At 41.2% G+C, this 12,351-nt stretch overlaps 1 long non-coding RNA gene across 1 annotated transcript; it reads left to right on the top strand.

Annotated features, from left to right (window-relative positions):
* Positions 1-5,541: 5,541 nt before the first annotated feature.
* LOC138965048 (uncharacterized) lies at positions 5,542-10,022 on the top strand. Its single transcript, XR_011455274.1, has 3 exons — positions 5,542-7,454; positions 8,245-8,399; positions 8,760-10,022. It is a non-coding gene; the product is annotated as an uncharacterized lncRNA (long non-coding RNA).
* The last annotated feature ends 2,329 nt before the right edge of the window (positions 10,023-12,351 follow it).

The raw sequence follows: 12,351 nt of genomic DNA on the forward strand, positions 1-12,351 counted from the left end.
CCCAGGAACTCTCATGTCAAATTTCATAAAGATCTGTCCAGTATTTTACTCTGAATCGCTCTACACACACACACGCACAGACACACAGACACACAGACACACACACACTCACACACACACACACACACACACACACACACACACACACAGACACACATACACCACGACCCTCGTCTCGATTCCCCCTCAATGTTAAAACATTTAGTCAAAACTTGACTAAATGTAAAAACCAGTTCGATCTCACCGGGAAGCATTTGTATTCCCTGTCTGCCCTTACATATTATTTCTGAGGCAAGGTCGTTTATAAGAAACGAAAAAAACATTGGGCTCGCTAAACATCCCTGCTTCGGGCCATGTAGGCATTCAAAGTTGACAGTATTTGCCAGAGTTACATCGTACACACAAAAAGAAAGGATGAATACGTTGACCTAAGCATGTTAAACATTCTTCCTTTAACACCAATCATTAATAAAACATTCCACAAAACATCCCTTTTAACGGTGTCAAACGCCTTTTGGAAGTCCACAAAAGCAACATATAACTTCTTATTTTATTGAAACTGTTCGAGCTACAATAAAGGTGCTGATGGAAGTTAAACAACAACAAACAAGTCCCTCGTCTCGATTCCCCCCTCTACGTTAAAACATTTAGTCAAAACTTGACTAAATGTAAAAAGAGAGAGAGAGAAAAAAAAGAGAGAGAGATAGAGAAAGAGAGAGAGAGAGAGAGCGTGAGAAAGAGAGAGAGAGAGAGAGAGAGAGAGAGAGAGAGAGAGAGAGAGAGAGAGAGAGAGAGAGAGAGAGAGAGAGAGAGTTGATGGTGGCGAAGGTGGTGGTGATGCAATTCTTTTTACAAGGATAGTTTTCCTTTAATCTGTTCTTTCATCTGATAGAAATTTCTTTCCAATAATAAACAAATAGAACAAATAAACAAACAAACAAAGAAAAAAATAATAAAAAAAAAATAAACAAACAAACAAACAACACGAACATTAAAGATCAATCAGTCAACAAACATGACCTAAAATATGTTGATCAAATTAAAGCAATACATTTTATTATTTTTCGAGTTTATGTAGAATTGTGATTGTTGTGTAAAGTCTGATACCCGACATTTAAGGTATAAATTATCTTATAAGTAAGCACTTAACGCTTTCTTTGTTTTTCTCGCCCTGACAGTCCTTGAACATGCAAGACATTTTAAATTGTTTTCCCTCTTTGGTTCTCATTTAGTGCAGAACGCTTGGGTGCTTTTGTCTTCTTTCAGAATTGCTGACTCGGTGACGTATTTGTGTCTGGGTTTTTTCGACAACTTTACTAATCCTTCTTTCTTGAAAAACCCACAAAAAAAGTGTCATCAACTTTAAGTATCAAAGTCACGCTGTGAAATGTGAGTTGTTGCTTTTTGTATGTCTTCAAAGACACCGGGATAAACTTTCAAAGCTCACCTGGGTTTCATCACAGAAACAGGATGTACTGGCTTTGTTACCTCAGACAGCAGGGCGAGGTGAAATAATCTGCCCCGCTTTCTACCCGTTGGGTATTTTTCATACACAATCAGAACAGAGAGAGAGAAAATCACGTTTTACGCCCTTACGGGGAAGACATTAATTAGGGGCTTGTTCCCGGGTTTTACCCCGACTTTAGATAGGATACAAAAGTGTATGCGTGTTAAGGTGGTATCAGCCATCTGCACTTATTGCAGAATGACCGCGATTATTTCCGTGCCACTATGGTGACTCAGGGGTGGGACATGGATACCGCCTCTGAGTCTGCACGCAAAGTTGGCCCGTATCCGTCCCGGCCTGGATCCGAACCCGTGACCCAAGGATCACAAGTCAAGTGCTCTACCATCTGAGCTACAGGGGCCCCAGAACACAGAGAGAGAGAGAGAGAGAGAGAGAGAGAGAGAGAGAGAGAGAGAGAGAGAGAGAGAGAGAGAGAGAGAGGGTGAGAGCGAGAGCGAGAGCGAGAGAGAGAGAGAGAGAGAGAGAGAGTCAGAGAGACGCTTTGACGCTTTGAGAGTTTATTGTCCTCAGCTTTAGAGAGTGTAGAGAGAGAGAGAGAGAGAGAGAGAGAGAGAGAGAGAGAGAGAGAGAGAGAGAGAGAGAGAGAGTGTGAGAGAGAGAGAGAGCAACATTTCACTTGCGCGAGTGGCTCGGCAGCACCTAACTTTGACCGGCACGGTGGCCTAGTGGTAAGGCGTCCGCCCTGTGATCGGGAGGTCGCGGGTTCGAACCCCGGCCGGGTCATACCTAAGACTTTAACATTGGCAATCTTGTGGCTGCTCCGCCTGGCGTCTGGCATTATGGGGTTAGTGCTAGGACTGGTTGGTCCGGCGTCAGAATAATGTGACTGGGTGAGACATGAAGCCTGTGCTGCGACTTTTGTCTTGTGTGTGGCGTACGTTAAATGTCAAAGCAGCACCGCCCTGATATGGCCCTTCGTGGTCGGCTGGGCGTTAAGCAAACAAACACGAAGCCCGAGCACACACACACGTATGTTCACACACACGTATGTTCACACACACACACACACACACACACACACACACACACACTCACACACACACACACACACACATACACACACACACACACACACACACACATACCCTCGTGTGTGAATGTGTGTGTGTCATTGTCACAGTGTGTGTGAGTGTGTATTTCCCAGTGTAATTTTCATGGCAGGTGCGCGCTGAACAACTTGACGCACATTCTGCCATTTAAGCATCCCACTGGTCTTATTACTACTCTCATGCTTAATATCATTTACAACAGTGGTGGCTGTTTTCACAAGTATGCTACAAAAAACACGACAATACATAATACATGAGGAAAAGCCCTATGTTTGGTCAGTTGGTGAGATAGGTAAATGTTATTTTTGTGTGACAGTTCTGATGGTTTTCAAAGGGCTAATTCTTTGCTTTTCGACATATGCCCAACTGAAAACGCTTTAGCAACTCATGTGCACATGACAACCATCTAAATAGACTACATGTTCGCAGAAAACACAATACTGATTATAGAGGGAAAAATAACGGCTCTTTTTAAAAGCACGTTTAGTAGTGAAGTACTTTTAGGATTGTTTGGAATATTTTACCAGCAGACACCCTTTCACTGCTGAGTGTCTTAGTATTGTAAGATGTGTGATTTGAATTTTGGTTTAAAGGTGCCTTTGGTTTGAACACCCCTACCCCTACGAGGCAGAAATACAAAGAAATAGAAGGAAATTGAGCCTATTTGGAACCAGACTTTAGTATGTTCCCATGGGGGGATTCACGGTGCGAATGACACTGCGTCAGCTTGTTCATTTATCTTTAGTATTTTCTTCAACTTTAACTTTTAGGACCATGTATGAGGTTGTGGCAAGCTAAATACACAACAGGACGACGTCTCGGAAAAATAGTAAGGATTATATAGGGAAAAACAACAGTGTCAGTTAATGTCCGTTTTGAAGGTGTTAGTGGTTGGGGATTTTGAAAAGCATCAGACATCAGGCAGATACAATCCTTTCTGCGTGTTCTGGTGCAGAAAGAGCTTTCAGTTTATACATTGGGGTGACCAGTAGATACCGTTTTACAACCATAGCCCCAAACGACATTTACAGAGCCCAAAGAAGGATTAGGGTCAATTTCAAAGCCACTTTTCCATATGAAGCGCCAACTTTATATGAAAATGTGTTTAATAATATAAACATCAAAGGACTGAGGTTGAACTTTCTGATAAGGGACATTTTAAATCTAGTCATTGTCACTTCAACGTTCCCTTCACTAAAGTGGCTAAGATGCCTGGACTATTATCTTTGTGTTCCACTTAAAAAAGTTAAGACTTTTAGATTTTTTTTTATTATAGACTATTTGTTGGAAGTTTATTTATTATGAGCGCTTACTACGTTGTTTCTTTCTGTTTAAATTTCATTGTTGTTGTTGTTGTTGACCATTGAATCATTGAAGGATTGGTTGAATCTTTATTTGTTGTTGTTGTATTAACATGGTTTTTACATTTAATCAAGTTTTGACTAAATGTTTTAACGCAGAGGGGGGAATCGAGACGAGGGTCGTGGTGTATGAGTGTGTGTGTGTGTGTGTGTGTGTGTGTGTGTGTGTGTGTGTGTGTGTGTGTGTGTGTGTGTGTGTGTGTGTGTGTGTGTCTGTGTGTGTGTGTGTGTGTGTGTAGAGCGATTCAGAAAAAACTACTTGACCGATCATCATGAAACTTGACATGAGAGATCCTGAGTATGGTACCTCCAGACTTTTTTTTCATTTTTTTGATAAATGTCTTTGATGACGTCATATCCGGCTTTTCGTGAAAGTTGAGGCGGCACTGTCACGCTCTCATTTTTCAACCAAATTGGTTGAAATTTTGGTCAAGTAATCTTCGACGAAGCCCGGACTTTGGTATTGCATTTCAGCTTGGAGGCTCAAAATTTAATTTATGAGTTTGCTCATTAAAGTTGTCATTAAAATCGATTTTTCGCAAACAGATTTAAAATTGATTGCATCGTATTCTTCATCACATTCTGAATCTAAAAATATATACATATGTCATGTTTATTCTTAAAATGTGATCGCAATTAACGAAAATGGATTAATTAGTCTTACGATTAAAATTTAAGAAATCGATCCAAAAATGATTTCATCTTATATTTTATCATTTCCTGATTCCAAAAACATATAGATATGATAGGTTGTATTCAAAACAAGCTCCAAAAGTTAACAAGAATACAGAAAAGCGCGCTTTCCTGCTTAGGCCTAAAAAAAAATAGGTGTGGTTACGGTAACCCGACCTACCCTATTTTTAGGGGCCGATCCTATAACTTTTTATTACATTTGTCAAAAAACAAAAAAGTGCAGAAAACGCAATGAAAGCGAAAGCGCCCAAGCCGCACACTTATTTCCCTGTCAAGTAGGTTTAATTTGTACACATTAGAAAAAAAGTTATAAAAAAAAAAAGTGATTGCCTACCTTCCTACCCTATTTTTTTAGGCTATGTTACCGTAACCACACCTATTATTTTTTTGGCCTTAGCACAATACGCTACCGCGCTAATCTGGCGTGTCAATATCACTACGTTTTGCACGTGGGAGGTGAGCGATTTCCTTCACGCGGGGATTGACGAAGCTGCACTGTCTTGGTGAAAAAATACAGTGCCTTCAGTTTCATTCCGTGAGTTCGACAGCTTGACTAAATGTAGTAATTTCGCCTTACGCGACTTGTTTTTCTTTCTCGTTCTGATTCCATACTGAATGATCTTTTGTATTCCCTGTATTATTCTCTTTCGAAGTAATGTATGAACGTTCTAGTTTTTCAGCTTACATTTTCCAGAAACAAAATGTTAAGCTTTAAAGACACAGTTCTACGATCGAGTCACTTGTAGATTTAAAAACAGGAGGCATTTATCGGCTGATAAACTTGTTTGTGCTTCTATATACATACATGCAGTCATCTTGTGTTTGTTAGTATGTTCTTTTGTTTGCTTTCTCCAAATGTTTGAACTTTATTCGTTCTTTCTTCTTTCTTCTTTCAAGGTTTGGACGAGCTCCTTCAAAAACTTCTTGCTCTGGAACGGGAGGATCAGTTTGAAGCTCTGCTGACATCCATCGAGCATTATCAGTACAGACATGTGCAAACTCGTAACCCAACAAAGCGGGTTTTGCCCTTGAAAAGTACACACACTAATGGCCATAATCAGACACACGGTAACTGCACTGGTGGAAACCTGACCAATTTCGTTTGTTGTCATGGAAACGAAACACACAACAACTGCACAAACAACAAGAATCTGACCTTAGTTTGTTGTCGACATATTCATAGGTTCAACAACAAAACACACAGGAATGAAACGCACAAAGTCTGTTGCTACGAAAACAAGATTCCTAACAATGGAAGCAGCGGAAATCACACGCACGGTAACCACACACATAACAATTGCACCGGTGGAAACCTAACCAACTTCGTCTGTTGTCGTGGAAACGAGACACACAGTAACTGCACCAACACGAAGAATCTGACCTTGGTTTGTTGTCGGGAAGTCCACAGATTTAACAACAGAACGCATAAGAATGAATCACACAAAGTCTGTTGCTACGAAAACAAGATTCCTAACAATGGTAGCAGTGGAAACCACACGCATGGAAACCACACTCATAACAATTGCACCGCAGGTGGAAACCTAACCAACTTCGTCTGTTGTCATGGTAACGAACCACATAACAATTGCACAAACAACAAGAATCTGACCTTGGTTTGTTGTCGACATATCCACAGGTTCAACAACAGAACGCATAAGAATGAAACACACAAAGTCTGTTGCTATGAACACAAAAATCCTAACAATGGTAGTCATGGAAACAAGACGCATGGAAACCACACACATAACAATTGCACAGGTGGAAACTTAACCAATTTTGTCTGTTGTCATGGAAACGAAACACACAACAACTGCACAAGCAATAAGAATTTGACCTTCGTGTGTTGTCGGGATGTCCACAGATTTAACAACAGAACGCATAAGAATGAAACACACAAAGTCTGTTGCTATGATCACAAGTTTCCGAACAATGGTAGTCATGGGAACCACACACATGGAAACAACACTCACGGAAATCACACACATAACAATTGCACCGCGGGAGGAAACATAACCAACTTCCTCTGTTGTCATGGAAACGAAACTCACAACAACTGCACAAACAACAAGAACCTTACCCTAGTGTGCTGTCGACATGTTGACCGATTCAACAACAAAACACACAGGAATGAAACACACACAATCTGTTGCTACGAACACAAGTTCCCAAGCAATGGGAGTCATGGAAACCAAACACATGGAAAGCGAAGCATGGGCGGGATTCACCACATCAAAACTTACACTATTGGCAATCATACTTACGTCCTTGACCTAGAACATCTGTTGACCCTCGGCAAACGAAACGCACATGAACATCATCATCTTGTAAACTACACGATCGGTAACCACACCTACGTAGTTGACCTAGACCACCTGCAGACCCTTGGCAAACGAAACGCGCTCGAAGACCATCATCTGATGAATTACACGATTGGTAATCACACGTATGTTTTTAACCTACGTCATTGGTTGACGACCCTTGGCAAACGAAACGCGTTCGAAGACCACCATCTAATAAATTACACTATCGGTAATCATACGTATTCTATTGATTTTAACCACCTGATCAATCTTGGCAAACGAAACGCGCTCGAAGACCATCATCTAATAAATTACACTATCGGTAATCATACGTATTCTATTGATTATAACCACCTGATCAATCTTGGCAAACGACACGACTCGCACACGAATTACACCAACACAAACAACACTAATGTCCTTGACCTGGACCATCTGTTGACCCTTGGCAAGAGAGACAACCACGATGGAACTGCATCCTTCCGTAAGGAGTTTGCTACCTTGCCTGCCAAACGTGAAAAAGGTTGATAACTGGAAGCTGCTAAACTTGCGAGAGTTAAACTGCTTTTTTTCTTCTTTCCTGTTGTTGTTGTTTTCTTTTCTTTTCTTTTCTTTTGTTAAACTTTTTTCCATTTTTTTGTTGAGAGAGAGAGAGAGAGAGAGAGAGAGAGAGAGAGAGAGAGAGAGAGAGAGAGAGAGAGAGAGAGAGAGAGAGAGAGAGAGAGAGAGTGAGTGTGTGTGTGTGTGACAGACAGACCAAGATTTATGTCTTTTCTGTTTTATATCTTCTTCAAAGCCTGTCTTCAGTAAAACTTATAAAATATGATTTGTGCATGGTCTTTGTCCACTATACCTCTGTTTCCAAAGTAACGTCACGGTCATAAACCAAGCAGTATTGTGTTACGTCAGTGTAGTCTTTTTGGCTCCCGGCTCTTTTCAGCTTACAAATCACGCATGTTATGTGTTTATGTACGTTCTATCTATCAATATGTGCCACCGTATGCATGATGTGTAGTTATGTCGTAAAATGTTATTTGAGTATAACCGTGCGAGTTTGCATTGTCTGCTCGGCGAGCTAGTCTTGTTCTGAAAGTGTTATTAGTTGTACAAGTACTTCAAGCAAACAAACAAACAAACTTCTATGATGTAACCTTCCTTTATCCCACCGCCCCCCCCCCCCCCCCCCAAATAAGCCTTATTCGCTGGGTGTGTCTTGCCTGTTAAGTGTAATCATTCAGTGGATGAACCATGTATTTAACTATTGCATTCATTTGTTATTTTTCCGTCTCAATTGTGTGTAAATGTTTTAATAGAACTGACCGCACACGGCAAAAAGATCATGAGGAAGGGACAAAACCCTGCCCGGGCCTGGCTGAGTAAGATCGTTGCTGAGGGGTTGCTTCGCTTGACTTATGGTGACAATGCAGTAGACGAAATGGGGCTGGTCCAACAGTGATCCAAGGAAAAGGTTATTTGATTTAAAATCACAAACACCCACTTTCTTCTTATAGTTAAGGATGACACCTAAGCCAAGGAAACGCATGCACACGCCGTGTGTGTGTGTGTGTGTGTGTGTGTGTGTGTAACGTGTGTGTGCCAGTGTATGTGCGTGCTTGTGTGTGTGTGTGTGTGTGTGTCCTTTGAGCTGTACTTCAAAATGCCTATAATGATTGATAAAGTCACCTGTGATGAGCTGAACGTCGGTACACTTAATTGAATTTTGGAGATCAATTGATTGATTGATTGATTGATTGATTGATTCGTAGGTTGATTGATTGATCGATCGACAGACAGACTGGTTAATTATTTGCTTGACCCGTTGTTTCAGGGAGACTGGCACAATGTCCTCAAAACGGCATGAGGGATCTGTTCAGCAACGCGTCAGACCGTGAACGACACACCAGTGCCATGATCCTATCCATACTTTCAAGGAATAATACACAGTGGTTTTTTTTCTTCGTCATATTTTTATTCAGTCAAGTTTCTGTACAGTCAACAAGGTGTGGCAAAGAAAGCGTAAATGTAGTACAAGAGTCAACAAAGATTTCAAACAACAAAGTAATATATGTAGAAATGGCAGAGAACATTGTTAAGCGCCTGGAAGAGTTGTTTTTAGTTGTTAAATGGGTTTTTTTCACAGTGTACATTGTATGTTTACATTTCAAGCTACAAGTACAGGATTTTTACAGTGTGGGACAATGTGATTATATCAGCTCAACTGGAAAACAAGTGATCGATGGACAAGTGATGACAATGCTGTTTTTGGTTTTTTTTCAATATCATATGGTAATCTTTATTCGTTGTGATTTCGAGCTAAGAAGGTTTAGGGTTAATGAAAAATAACTATATACATGTAGCCACAGGAGCTTGTATCAAAGCGCCGGTCGATCATTATTTACTCCTTCATCCGTACTGTGAGGGCCCCAAAGGGGGGGTATCATCACGATCACGGGAAGGGAAATTTTAGCTTTCACGATCACAGTTACCTTGATTTTTGTTTTCACGATCACAAACACCTTGACGAATAGAGGATCATAGAGTGATACAGCTGTGAAAAATGTACGTTGAAAATAAAATGCTTTGCAATAATGCCCATCACGATCACGAAAACAAATGACGATCACGATCACGAGACTTGATTTTTTTGTCATCACGGATCACGGGCAAAGTCCCGGCCCATCACGATCACACAAATGGACATTTCGGCAATCACGGTCACAGAAAGGTAAAAAAAACGCCAATCACGATCACGATTTTAAACCCTTTGGGGCCCTCTACTGTCCCTTACTACTACTATTCACTAGTAAGGATGAAGGAGTAAATAATGATCGACCGGCGCTTTGCTACAAGCGCCTGTGCATGTAGTTGCATTTTTGTTGTTGACGTTATCTGTCTTAGGATGTCACTGATAATTATGTGTTCTTTTTGGTGATGGTTTTCTCACGAGTTTGCTTTGAGTGTGTATACATGTGTATTTATAAATGAGAGAAATTCCGTAATAGCACATACACAGATATACTCACTTAAGAACTTTAATTTGCTTCTGAAAAATAATTCACGTGATTCTAAGTAAACTGAAAAGTAAACTTTACACCTTTCTCAGTGTGGGTTTTGTGTGTGTGTGTGTGTTTCATGTGTGTGTGGTGTGTGTGCGTGTATATGTGTGTGTGTGTGTGTGTGTGCGTGCGCGCGTGACTGACGAGTTGGGCAGGGAAATGGACATGACATACACACACGCACGCATGCACGCACGCACGCACACACACACACACACACACACACACACGCATAATTGTTTAGTCGACATCTTCTTCTTCTTCTTCTTCTTCTTGGCGTTCGCAGAGGTTACACAATCAGTCCAGCACTGGTGATAAATGTTGTCGTTTTCTCCAACTCCTGTCGACTGCCGTATAGTTTGGTCTGCAAGGGAGTTGGTGACGGCCACACTTCTTTTCGTTCCTCATCTAGTAAGGGACATCGCTGTAAGATGTGTTCCGCTGTTTGGTCCTCTTGACCGCAGGCACAGGTTGGTGATGGCGCCAGCTTGAACTTTCGGTTCATGTGAGCATTGAGCCTGTTGTGGCCAGTACGCAGCCTGATGAGGTTGACTTGCTGCTCTCTGGACATTGTGTGGTAGTCATCTCTGTTTGTCCTTGGCCTCATCAATGCCTTAATGATTGTCTTCTGCTCACTAAAGCTGACACTGTTTTCAGGTTGGTCTTCCACGGCTCCTTCTTTTGCCAGCTCATCTGCCCTTTCATTTCCTGGTATCCCACAGTGTGCTGGTATCCACTGGAGGACAACTCTTCTGGTTTGTCTGACCATCTTTAATGCTTTGGCCAGCTGTGGGAGTTTGTCGTTCTCTAGGGCCTGAAGGACTGAAAGGGCGTCCGAGAGGAAGACAACTTGGTAGCAAGGGTCTGCGGAGTCCTGAACGAAGGAGGCGGCCTGCATGAGAGCTTCTGCTTCTGCTTTATAGTTTGTGCAGTGTTTGCCAGTGGCAACGCTGGATGTAGCTGTATGTCCCCCAGGGAACTGGATGAGAATGCCTGCACCTCCATTGAGCACGGCGTTAGTTGCTGATCGTTTAGTCGACATCAGATATACCTCACTTTCTCAATCTATCTGCTTTTTTGTGTGGTCCCAAGTCTTGTATTACTCTATTTATTGATTTGTGCTTTAGTAACGATTAATTAATTCAGAGTTTGTCTTCATTACATTTAGTCAAGTTTTGACTAAATGTTTTAAAATAGAGGGGGAATCGAGACGAGGGTCGGGGTGTGTGTGTGTGTGTGTGTGTGTGTGTGCGTGTGTGTGTGTAGAGCGATTCAGAAAAAACTACTGGACCGATCTTTATGAAATTTGACATGAGAGTTCCTGGGTATGATATCCCCAGACTTTTTTTCTCATTTTTTCGATAAATGTCTTTGATGACGTCATATCCGGCTTTTTGTAAAAGCTGAGGCGGCACTGTCACACCTTCATTTTTCAATCAAAGTGATATGAAATTTTGGCCAAGCAATCTTCGACGAGGGCCGGACTTCGGTATTGCATTTCAGCATGGAGGCTTAAAAATGAATGAATGACTTTGGTCATTAAAAACCTGAACATTTTAATTAAAATTATGTTTTTATAAAATGATCCAAAATTACTTTTATTTTATTCTTCAACATGTTCTGATGCCAAAAACATATAAATATGTTATATTCGGATTAAAAACAAGCTCTGAAAATTAAAAAAAAATTATGATTAAAATCAATTTTCCGAAATCGTTTTAAAAACAAGTTCATCTTATTCCTTGTCGGTTCCTGATTCCAAAAACATATAGATATGATATGTTTGGATTAAAAACACGCTCAGAAAGTTAAAACGAAGAGAGGTACGGTAGTAAAGCGTGCTATGCGGCACAGCGCAACCACTACCGCGCTAAACAGGCTCGTCACAATCACTGCCTTTTGCACTAGCGGCGGACTAATGCAGTGCGTTCAGTTTCATTCTGTGAGTTCGACAGCTTGACTAAATGTAGTAATTTCGCCTTACGCGACTTGTTTTTATTATATATAACTCATTGCACGCACGCATACACATCAAAACGGACGTGATCGCTCTGTGGGCCAGGCAGTGACCCGAGTTTGTTGTTTGTGTCTTTAGTGAGCAATCGTTCATTGAGAACTTTATAAATATTATTTTGTCCGAATCTTTTAAGCGAGCAGAGTGGCCGTGGGGATAAGAGCGCAGTATTCCAAGACCGAATTCCCAAGTCGTGGGTTCGAATCCCACCCAGGTCAACATTTATCTGTATCTCACGGTATATGTATGTGTGTCTTTGTTGTTGTGTTTGTGTGATGTGATGGTTCCAGCCGGACTTGTGTGTGTGTGTGTGTGTGTGGGAGTATGCATGGTCGTGCCAGAGTGAGAAT

The sequence above is a fragment of the Littorina saxatilis genome, linkage group LG4 (assembly GCF_037325665.1).
Source record: "Littorina saxatilis isolate snail1 linkage group LG4, US_GU_Lsax_2.0, whole genome shotgun sequence".
NCBI lineage: Eukaryota > Metazoa > Mollusca > Gastropoda > Littorinimorpha > Littorinidae > Littorina > Littorina saxatilis.